Source organism: Canis lupus, chromosome 3 (genome assembly GCF_011100685.1).
Source record: "Canis lupus familiaris isolate Mischka breed German Shepherd chromosome 3, alternate assembly UU_Cfam_GSD_1.0, whole genome shotgun sequence".
NCBI lineage: Eukaryota > Metazoa > Chordata > Mammalia > Carnivora > Canidae > Canis > Canis lupus.
Window position 1 is genome coordinate 67,610,878 of NC_049224.1, and position 12,481 is coordinate 67,623,358.

The window sequence follows — 12,481 nt, forward strand, 5'->3', positions numbered from 1 at the left end:
GGTTTTGCATTTTTCCATCTAATAGCTGCTTCTCCCATCTTGTGCTTTGCCCTGTCCTGTCACCCTCAGTCCTACTGTGGGTCACCAGTCATTTTGCTCATCATTGTAGTGCCTGTTGATGGTGTGGTGGGCAATGCATCATCCTTGCAACTGGAATATAATCCCCAATTCTTCCTATTGGAGTATAATCCCCAATTCTGCTGCTCCTTAGCTCTATACCCCTTAGAATGTGACCTAAGTACTCTGAGTTTTAAATCACTCTTTGAAGGAATAAGTTTGCTATCATCTTTTCTGCCTTGAGTTCTTTTAGGATTAAGGAATAATGTACACATGTTTAAAATAATTCCTGCCTCATAAAATACTTATAAAAATTAAAAGAGATAAGGTTAACAAAGAGCCTCATATAGAATACATCATATGACAGGCATTTGGTAAATGGCAGCAACTATTTTTCTTCTGCACAGTGAATATATATGATATTGTGAGACACTAGACAATTCATCCTCAGAATATCTAGCAGATCCCAGCAACAGTTTGCAAATTTTTGGCAGCAAGAGCAGGCAAATAAGTGAAATTTTATAATCTCGATAATGAAATCATTTGAGAGGCGAATGAAGGTTAACAGGGTGGGTTGGGGAAGAAATGTTATTCTATCTGAATGTGTTCACCTAATCATGCACATTTTAGGATAATACCAAGTTGTATTCTCCTGAATAGAGGATTTCATGCCCAATTTCCACCACTCGCTTTCAAGAGAATGGCCTCCTATGTAACAGCCCACTGTGCTGTCTGACCTGAACCCAGAGCTCTAAGGATGGAGCATGCAGCCTTTATTTTGATCTTCCTAGATTAGGCAAGCTTGCCACCCTCCAATGTTACTGGAGCGTATTTGAGTGTTGATTTCAACAAAGTACAACTCTTCTGAAATAATTGACTAACCCTAAAATGTTTAATCTCCAAGTTAGACTTTTGTAATTCTTGAAGCAGGAAATGGTTCTCTGCAAATATTTAGAAATGGTGTAGAAACACTGAAATTCACATCCATGGTGACCCTTAGGCGTGCAGGCTATGAGAGGTGTCATGCCTTCCTTAATAGAAGTATTTAATTCTTAAATATTTGTCATCAGTCAAAGCATGGAGGCTGACATAGAAGAGACGAGCTATTCCAGTCCAGCTTGAGAAGACCCTGGTTGACATCTGACCCCACAGTCCTATAAACAGCAGCAGAAATTCCCTTTCCACTTACACTGCATCTGCTGGGCAAGGTTTTAATAAAGCAGCAATTCACGGAAAGGTTTCCCCTTACTACAAATGTCAAAGTTCTCCTTGTTGAAGTTAACTGTTGGCAAAGTGTGCCTGGCCTCAGCTACGAACTTTGCCTTGTTGCCTCACCTTTCCTTGACAGAAATAGACTTCATAGCAAATTGTAGGATGTATCAAAGTTCTGTATTTATATGGAGATGATATGAAATGGAATGGAAATATATATGTGTGTGTGTGTGTGTGTGTGTATTTTAAGATTTATTTATTTTAAAGAGAGAGAGCACATGTGGGGGGAGGAGGGAGGGAGAGAGAAAGAAAGAATATCAAGCAGACCCCCCCCCCGCCGAGTGTGGAGCCCATTGCAAGCTTAGGACCCTGAGATCATGACCTCAGCTGATATCAAGTGCCAGCCACTTAATTGTGCCACCCAGGTACCCTGGAAATATATATTGTATTTGTCATTGAAATTAATTTCATCATATAATAGTAAATTTTGTCTGAGAAGTTGTATTTGCATATATTTACCTGAGTAATATACATTACAAAATAGGTATACAAACATAAATATATGAAGAAAAACCATTTGACTTTGAATCAAGAAGGCAGGAATCTTGGATTTAAATTCCACCTTTGATTTCTCATTTGTTGGAAAATTTCAGATAAGTAATTTACGCCACAGATAACTTGTAGTTTTTTTCACTGTGTCATTGAGGATATAGATGGCAGGGCAGTTTATTAAGTTGGGGAGCTCTAGAGGAGGAAAGCAAGGACACAGAAGAGGAGGAATTCATTCTTGTAAGGAATGTAATTATCATAGTTATGCACTTACTGAGTTTGAGATCCCAACGGGATGTTTTTTGGTGAAGCTGAATATAGTTATGTGATGTTCAAAAAGGAAGTATAATTTGGGTATCATCAATATTTAGATAAGAGTTGAGGAACAGGTATGGATGCATTCACTGAGGGCTGGTTCCTACAGTGATAAGAAGAAAAAGACAAGAACCCAAAGAATGTCAACACTTAGGTGGTGGTTAAAGCAGAGAAAACCAGTGCAGAAGGATGACTAATAATACATGCCATTGGGCTGGCAAACAGAGAAAGGTGTATCAAGATAAATATTCTAAGGAGGAAGTAATTATGCTTGTCAAATGTACCTGAGGAGTGCAGTAAGGTAGGAACTGAAATCTGTTCATAGGATTCATTATTTACGAGTTCACTGGTAGCCATGGTGAGAAATTTCAGTTAGGGTAGAAACCAGGCTGGAGCAGGATGAGAAATGGAGTTATTTAGCCCAGACAAAAGAAGAATTATGGTTGTAAGCCTCCTATCTTCAAATATTTTAAGACTTCTTACAGAAAGTAGGAAAAAGTTCCCATTTATTTTTCCTTCACAGAGCAAAACAATGAATAATGCAAGGTCACCTTGTGTTATATTTTAGTAGGCATATCTAGCAATTAAAATGACTTGATTTAATAATTCCAACATTAGAAAGTGGTAAGACACATCACAGGAGTCATTTAGCAGTAGATAAAAACTACCACTGAAAAAGATTATAGAAATGGTTCATTTGCCATTTTACCTCTTGCATTCTATGAGTCTATTCTGAGACCATCTAGTGCAGGGGCTCATTGTCCTTGCAACCTTGGGTAGCTCACATACTTACCTATCTTTCCCAGGCCATAGAGGGTACTAAAGCCGGTTGTTGTCTCTTCCGGTAATGCCCACCATCAATGGGACAAAGTTCACTAGGAAGGCCTCATGGTGGGCCATTGAGGTTTCAAATCAGAGTTGAGAAAGCCCAGGGCTGTCTTTAAGTTTGCCCAGACTTACCGGGGGATCCTCCCGGCTTCTCTAACCTCATCTTGCTGGTCCTTTGGGAGAGGGCCCTCAGCATTTCTGTAATGTCTGTGTTGCTTCACTAATTGATTATAAGAAAAATAAACACTCTGTGGTGAAGGTCTGCCTCTTACTTGAGACCAGACTAGCTTCTGCGTTTTTGAGTGGGTATCTTAGAGGTGGTTCTTACAGAGATTTTCCAGGCCATGAAAACTCCTTTTGGTAGGCATCAAAGAGTCCAAACACTCCAATTCAAAGGGCAAAGGAAGCAGGAACTGGTGAAGAAAGAACATGGAGAGATGGCTAAAGTAAGAATTTCAGAGGCCACAATAGCAAAGCACTATGGGGCCCCATTCCCTTCCTCTCATACATAACCTATAGACAACTCAAAGACATATGATAATTTTTAAAACATCAAAGTTATCTTTCTCATGATAATGATTATGATACTTTTTAAACATTTTCAAAATCTTTAAGTGACGGTATTCACGCAATGTTTGCTTGTGACCAAAGCACTTAGCATAGAGTTGTATGTTTACAGACCAGAAACTAGAGGAGCAGTTGTGACAGTAAAGGATGATGTGTCTTCCACAATTAATCAGTAGATTGACAAATTAATCACTCATTATTTAGTAATTAAGCAATTATTATACACCAGTATTGGATGGAGGGAAGAGAGGTGAACAAGACAGTCAATATAACTTGCCTCTGAAGACCCTGACCCACTTTATCTTTATGTGACTTTATTTTTTTGTGTGTACAATAGACGAGAAAAGATCTCCACTTCTTTACGTCCTTGAGTTACTGTGTCAGATATTCTTCTGGAAGAAATAAAAATTACTGAATTTGAGATACAGCAATGATATTTCTGGTGGCTGTGTTAAATATAGTCAACTCATTGTTATGCAGGCAAATCTGACAAATAAGGAGTGACAGAAAGTGGCTTATTCAATATGGGAAAATCTTGATGTTCACCTGAGATAAATAATTTTCTATACATCTCGAGGTTTTCCAGTACTACCATAGAACATATTAGCAACCATGACATTTGGTAAGAAAATAAATTAAAAATAAATAAATAAATAAATATAAGAAAAATATATAACTATAGATATATTTACATGTTAATATATATGCACATGTATGTGTAAGTATGTGTACAGGAAGAAACCTTTTAAGAGAATAATAAATATAAACCAAACTGTGGAGATCAATCATTTCTCTTAATTCTTCTGCTATGGACTAATTCATATATTCAAGCCCTAATCCCCAATGTGGTGGTATTTGGAGGTGGGCCTTTAAGAGGTGATTAGGTCATGAGGGTGGAGGCCTTATAGGAAGAGACAAAAGAGATGATTTCTCTCTCTCTCTCTCTCTCTCTCTCTCTCTCTCTCATCCATGTGATGATACAGAAAGAAGGTGATTATCTGCAAACCAGGAAGAGAGCTATCAGACACTGAATTTCCTGGCACTCTGACCTCAGACTTTCTAGTCTCCAGTACTATGATCTATAGTAATTGCCATGGCAGCCCAAGATGACCCAAGATAGTAATTGGTACTGAGAATGGGGTGCTGCTGTAACAAACATCTAAAATTGTGGAAACAGCTTTGGGACTGGTTGAGAGGTAGCAGCTGGAAGGGTTTTGTGGAGCATGCTAGAGAAAGGCAGGTTGTCATAAAGGACTGTGAAAAGAGATTCCTACAGGAATTTAACAAGGAAAAAGGATAGCTTCAAGAAAGCTTTTGTCTCCTGAGAGAATGCACGGATGAGTATGAACCGAATGTTTATAGAAGTTCGGATGGTCAAGGCCATTCTGGTGAGTTCTTAGGATGGGAACGAGGAGCATATTACTGGACAATGAAACAAAAAAGAGATTCTTGTCATAAAGCAGCAAACAACTTGAGTGAATTGTTTGTGTTCTAGTATTTTATGAAAGGTAGATCTTGAGTCCAATAAAATTGGATAATTAACTGAAGAAATTTCCAAGAAAAAATTTGAAGAAGTAGCTAACGCTTTTAGGAGTCCTCTATCCTCATGACCTAATCATCTCCCAAGGTCCCATCTCTGAATAACCTTCACATTGGGCATTAGGGCTTCCACGTATGAATTTTTTAGGGGACACAAATATTAAGTCAACAGCATTCTGCCCGTGGTCCCCTAAAATTCATGTCATTCTTGTAGGAGAAGTACATTTCTTTTATCCCAACAGCCCCAAAGTCTTAACTCATTCTAGCATCAACTTTAAAGTCCAAAGTCTCGCCTAAATTCTAAGCATCATATAAATCAGATACGAGCAAGTCTCAAGGTAGGGTTAGTCCTGAGGTAAAATTCCTCTCCAACTATGAACCTGTGAAACCAAGTAAGTTATGTGTGTACAAAATACAGTGGTGGGACTGGTATAGGATAGACATCCTCAATTTCACTGTATCACATGTGTGTACAAGAAGCTTCAAGAACTGTGAGAAGTAAATTGTTGTTTAGGCTACCCAGTCTATGATAACTTATTATAGTAGGTAGAACTGACTAAGACAAGTCTGTAAAAACACTATGAACAAAATCTTGAATATGATAAAGAGCAGAAAATAAGCAGAGGACAAAAATAAATTCAATATGGCTGTAACAAAAACAAAGTATGGGTACCTCTGAACCTTCCCACATCTTCCTTACCATCATCCCACTGAGTTTTAAGTTGGATTTCTTTGAGTCCATCAGAGTATGGACAGGAAAGAATATATGATTTAAGAGATGTTTTAAAACTGCAGCTGAATAAATTTTAAAACAATTTTGATGTAATAAATTTTAATAAAAAGTTTAGTAACTGAAAACACGCATGCTGGCCATCATTTGGAAATTCATGCCTGACTTTCAGAAGACAGGGCAAAGAATAACACAAGGCAACTCAAGATGACAGAACCAAAAGGGATCCAACCTGACTGCATGAACATTGGTCAAATTCAATTTAATAGCCACATATTAGGAAATACTTAAGCTCTCTCTGTTCACTTCCCTTTTCTCTATGTCATGAAGCCTCAGCTGATAGCGTCATGGAGGTGCTGACAGGCACCCAACTGTGGTGTGATTAACTCAGTGTGCTGCTACAATTAGCCCATCAAAGTCGTCAGGACTCGCGTTTCTCCAGGGTCACAAGGCAAAAATGAGCTGGCCTGTCAGTCCTCATCTGGCTGGAGTCCAGTGCTGGTGTGGAGGATGTCACAAAGCAAATGGTCACTGTGTCTTTAAGCAATGAGAGCAAACAGGTCTCTGCTTGTGAAACTGAGTGCATATTACCCTAAGCTGTCCAGTACTTGACTTGGAGCAAGGCTCCCTTTCCTGTGTACATTCATTTCATTTTATGGCCATGTAAAAGCAACTCCGTGGCGCTGGCTGCAATGTGAAAATCAACAACAACACTATAGAACAACCCACAACCGAAAGCAACCAAAAAAGAAAACATCAGGAGAAAAATATGGAACCAGATGCCTCCATCGCCTCAGCAAGCAATGGCCATGTCAAAAGTGAGAATAATTGATTTTGACAGAGAGGAAAGTAGTAATTGGAATGAAACTTGTTTGAATAACAGCTTAAATGTTTCTTTCCCTGCTTTCCAGATTACATGCACTGTAAAGCCAGATTGCTTTCTCCTGGCTAGTTCACAGAGGACATTCTGTGTCCAAGGGGCTTGTGAAAGAAGAGAGAAAAAAAATCCCAATCTTGTGAATTTGCCTCTCCCTGGATGACTGTTGGGCCTGCATTCCAGGCTCACAGAGACAATTTATTAATGCTTAATCCCCAGTCTTGCCTGCTGTGAGCATCCCTTTATAGACCATTGTTAAGCTATCCAGAGGCTGGATGGTGTCTGGGTGAGGGCGCCTCAGCCACTCAGCTGGCTAACAAAACTGAAATTAAAACTTTCCTCCAATCTTGTTCCTTTCACTACTTTCTAATTATACGAGTACAATGGACTGAGTGCTGTATCCCCCTTAAATTCGTATGTTGAAATTCTAACCCCCAATATGATGGCATTAGGACCAGGGCCAATTTAAACTTATGGAAAGCAATTAGGTCATAAGAGTGGAGTCCTCATGAATAAAGTTAGTGTCCTTGCAAGAGAGACCACAGAGAGTTCCCTCACCCCTTCCACATTGTGAGTACATAGAGAAAAGACTGCTATGAGGAAGTGGGCTCTCACCAGACAGCAAATCTGTCAGCGAGTTGATCTTAGACTTCTCAACCTCCAGAAATGTGGAAAAAAAAAAAATCCTGTTGCTTACAAGCCACCCAGTTGATTACATTTTCTCATAGCAGCAAGATTGAGCTAACACAGTGGCTAGAAATCCTGATTCTAGTTCAGCCCCTTTAGCTCTTCATGAGCTAGTCTTGCTGCCAGCTTCCCCACTCCACATCCCTACCATGCCAAATATTCCTAGGTCTCACATGGTCTGGTCATTTCCTGTTTCTTTTGGTCCAACTGTGTAGACATTTGACCTATTCTTTGAATCTTCCAAGTCTGTTCTTGTCTCTGAGCATTTGCTCTCATTACCCCATTTTCCTGGAGTGATCTTCATCACATGGCTGAATCCCTCCTAATATTTGAGTTCAACTGTCATGACCAAAAGACACTTACTTTGATCCCCTCCCCTAATAAAATAGGTCTCCTGGCTATACCATTAGCCCATTTTATTTTCTAGGTACTCGTGTTGGTTTCTAGTAATATATTTATCATTTATTTGTTTATTGTCTGTGCTCTCCCTCTCTCATAACCACAGTGGAGTCTTCACAAGATCAGAGACATTCTCTGTGATGAACTCTTATATCCCTATCTAGGGCAGGAGCTCAACAGACACATATAAATGGTTCTCAGCATACCGTGTGTTTGGCCATGCTTCCTTTCCTTTGGCTACTTAGTCAACATTCTCTTTCTATATAGTCAACTTGCTCAGTGAGCCCTTGCTTCTGCTTCAAAGATTTGGTTCATATGTTCTGTCTCTGTGGAGCCTTCCTCCATGTCCTGGGGCATAACAAGGCATTCCTTCAGCATTTGCCTGGTTTCTGGTATGTTCATCCTTTATGGCAACAACCATGTTGTATTCCAGTTGTGTGTTTATGGATATAGCTGACCTGAAAATGTAAGATAGTTGAACTTAAGAGGTTATGTCTATATCTATGAATCAATAAGTCTAGGTCAATGAAAGCACCTAGTAGGTGATTTAAAGTGTTGAGTAAATCAGTAGTCATTGCCTTGGCTGAATAGGCTTCAAAAATATGGCATCTTTTCAAGGCTCTGCTGTTGTTATTCTTAGGCTCTATGTTTAATGCTTTTTTCTCACACAAATTCTTTCAGATATACCTCCATCATTTACAGCACCAGTGTCCTTTGGAGGAACGTATCCCTGGTCAATGAGAATAGCTTTCTAACTCATTTCCCTGTTTCTAGCTTCTTCCCTCCAACCTAAAAGAAGGAAAAGCCTTAATATTTTCCTATCACTGATCTCCTTTAATTTCCAGATAATGGAGGGGAAATCATTGATCTTATTGGTCAAATTAGCAAAAAAAATTTTTGGATTCCTCTCATACTCCCAAATTCCACTGCCCCTCTCTGTCTCACTCTCTCACTTTCTCTGCTTCTCCAAAACCAAGGAAATGGACTCTGGAACTTCCACAAATTCTTCTCTCTTTGCTGTCAGTCAAAGGTGGTAAGATCCCAAGGCTTAGATCTCCCAGGGGCTGGGTGATCAGAGATCTGCCTTCAACCTTGTGCTTTAGCCACAGGCTCCTAAGGACCCTTCAACAGGGCTCCTTAAATAGTTGTCAGTTTGTCAGTTACTGACTTTCCTATTAATAAGTAGCAGCTTGACATCAATTCTGCTTTGGGCCCTTATGTGTATAATAACTGACTTTTGTATGTCTCCTCTATGTATTCTTGAAGGGAAGACACTTTCGTATATTTATTTTTATTCCTAGCAGATTACAACCTAATCCATCAACATGTTTATTGAATTTGATCAAGCAAGAAAATCCAAGTTACTTTCTCCCTTTCTATGAGTACAGTGATGAGCATCTACTAGATGTTTAATAAGCATCTATTGAGTGAATGGATGAATTATTCAATATTGTCTCCTCTTTTTGAGTTGCTAACTCGACTCCACCTCCATCTCTGCTCCAGGGATCTAAAGAACTATGATCTCTGCTGGTATACTCTTTAGACTCTGTAAGATAGCCCCAAAGGCTTGGCTGTGAGTACTAAGAATCCACTTGGATCTTATTTCATTGAGACCCTATAGTACCTTCAATCTGCTCATTTGAAATTAAAGACATCTACCTCCAAATATAGTAGAGAAAATTTGGGTACAGTTTTTTGAGTTTATGTTATAATCAAAAGAAATAGGATTTTAAACTTTGGCCTTTAAACAAGAGTGGATTTTTATTGGCTAAGAATTATGAAATGCTTGTTACTAGGAACTTGGATGAGGCAAAAATAACTTCTGACATATCCAAGACATCCCATCCAACAGCAGGGATATTAGAGATGATGATCAGTTTCCACACTGACTGACATCTTGCCCTGGCATGTCATGGTAATGTCCAGAAGATGTCCTTCTTGCCTTTTAAAATGCCTTGAAAAAAAAAAATAAAAAAAATAAAATGCCTTGATAAGAAATAAAAATGCAGGATAATTGAAATGCTTTTTCTACATAAGCAATCTTGCTAGGCCTTTAAAAGTTAGTTCAAATTATGTTTTAAGATACTATCTAATCCCTTCAAAGTGCTCACAGACCTAGCATATCAGAACTAAAAGGAAAGCAAAATCAACTTTGGTTTGGATTCTTCAGTGTTTCAAGTATTTTTACATTTATTATCCTACTATGTCCTCATAGCCACATTGTGATTTCAGTACATTACCCACATTTTTACAAAAGAGTAAATAAAATCTCCTAGGAGTTAAGGGACCTGACATCACATAGCTAGACAGTGATAAAATCAGGACTTGGATTCAGACAATTCTGCTGCAACCTAGGCCATCAACATGTTTATTGAATTTGATCAAGCAAGAAAATCCAAGTTACTTTCTCCCTTTCTATGAGTACAGTGATAAGCATCTACTAGATGTTTAATAAGCATCTATTGAGTGAATGGGTGAATTATTCAATATCGTCTCCTCTTTTTGAGTTGCTAACTTGACTCCACCTCCATCTCTGCTTCTTCAGTGCCCTTATAACTGTAATACATTGTTACAGGATTATTAGAGATAATCCTAATTCTCTGTTTTGCAGATGAAAAATTATGTCTAGGAATGATAGATGCCTTCCTAATGACTTTACAGGTAGCAGTGAGATCCCTATAGAAATTTGGGTTGCTAGCTGCAAAGAACACTTTAGTTCCTGCTAACAAAATACTTGGTTATGGGCTTTATCATGCCTCTGAAAATGCAAAATTTTAAAAGAAAACAAAACAAAAAAAAAAAAAAAGGAAAGAAGCTCAAAACTGTGACTCACTTGTCTTGGGATGCAAACACAATATTTCCTGAATCTATGGGACAGATAATAATATGATGTGTTTTTGTTACCTGGCACATAAAAAGTAACAGAGATTCCACACGCTGTTATGAATGTCATACACTTACTGTATTCTTTTTTCTTTTTTAAAAGATTTACTTATTTATTTATTTATCTATTGAGAGTGTGCAGGAAATGGGGGAGGGGTAGAAGGAGAGAAAGAGACTCTCAAGCGGACTCCATGCTGAGTGTGGAGCCCAACCTGGGGTTTGATCATACAACCCTATCATGACCTGAGCCAGAATCAAGAGTTGGATGTTTAACTGACTGAGCTATCCAGGCACCCCACACTATGTACTTTTAATAGGCCTGCCATAATAAGGTATTACAAACTAGGTGGCCCAAATAACAAAAATTTATTTTCTCACAATTCTGGAGACTAGAAGTCCAAGATGTTGGCATCTTTCCTTTGTTCTGAGGGCCATGAGGAAGGATCTGTTTCAATACTCTTTCCTTGGCTTGTTTACAGCTGTGTTCTCTCTCTGTGTGTCTTTATATCATTTTCTCTCTGTTGCATCTGTGTCTCTATTTCCTTTTCTTATAAGGACATTGGCCGTATTGGATCAGGGCCCATTCTAATGATCTCATTTTAATTTAATTATCTCTTTAAAGACCTTCCTTATATATAGTTTCATTCTGAGGCCTTGGGGTAAAAACTTGAATATATGAATTTATGCACACTCCATAAGGCACACACACATGCACACACACAGTTAACCCTCAGTAGGGAGATGTTTCTATTATTTAGGAAGTATAAATTTGATTTTCCTGAGCACAATATATACTTCTGGTGATCTTTGAACTCCTTCTTTAAGAGTTCTTTTGTGAGCCAAGACTGCAAGGAAATGTAGAAGTAGAAGGAAAGAAAAAATGTTCCAGAAACTGTAGGCTCTTTTTTATACTTGCCAGACTGCCAGGAAGAGACCAGGGCATGGAATCCTAAGGCCCAGGCTTGTGTCAGGATCCATCAGTTACCAGCTGAGATGCCGACTGCCATGTAAGCTTGTCCTGTTTTCTTTCATCTGTGAAATAATAATCCGGACATCACATGGTTTTGTGAGGATTAAATGAGATAATGAGTATAAAAGCACTTTGTACATTCTAGAGAAGAGTTGGGATTTTGTTTTTAACAGACACCTTTCCTAGCAATCTCAGAGCAGAAACCTAATATTTGAAAGAGATGAAAATGAAACCACTTAGCTTGAAGAGGGAATGTGGAGTAGGACAGAACTGGTGCTAAAATCATTCACCAAGCTCCATCCTCCACTAACTGAAGTCCTATCAATTCTTGGGGCTATTACTGAGAATATTTTAAAAATCTCTACCCTTAGGACCTATACAAAAGTTAGTTACTACTTTATATATATATATTTTTTATCATTTCATCAGTCCTGTGAGGTGGAATGACAGATTGTTTTCAGTTTTTAAAAGTGAGGAAGCTAAAACCCAGTGAGCTTAAGTAACTGCCTGATCTCCTTGAGCCCTGTATTTCTCAAATGAGCTATAGTAAAAGATTTATATTTAAAAATTTTCAATTTGCCATGGACTGATGCTTTTGTAAAATGAAATAAACATGAATTATGAGGAAAAATACAATCAAAAAGCTTATAAAATACAAGCTTGATTTTTTTATTAGCTTCGATAGACATAAAGAAATTCTGCTGAATGTTATAAAAGTTTCTGTAGTCTACTCTCATTGCATTTGGATGAAAGCATCGGTGGCCTACACTTTGAGTAGTGCTGTTGTAAACAGTGTTGATGGACAGTGCTAAAGAACATATTCTGTGACCCAGGGTTAGTGTTGCTTCTCCTTTATATCACTGCTTTT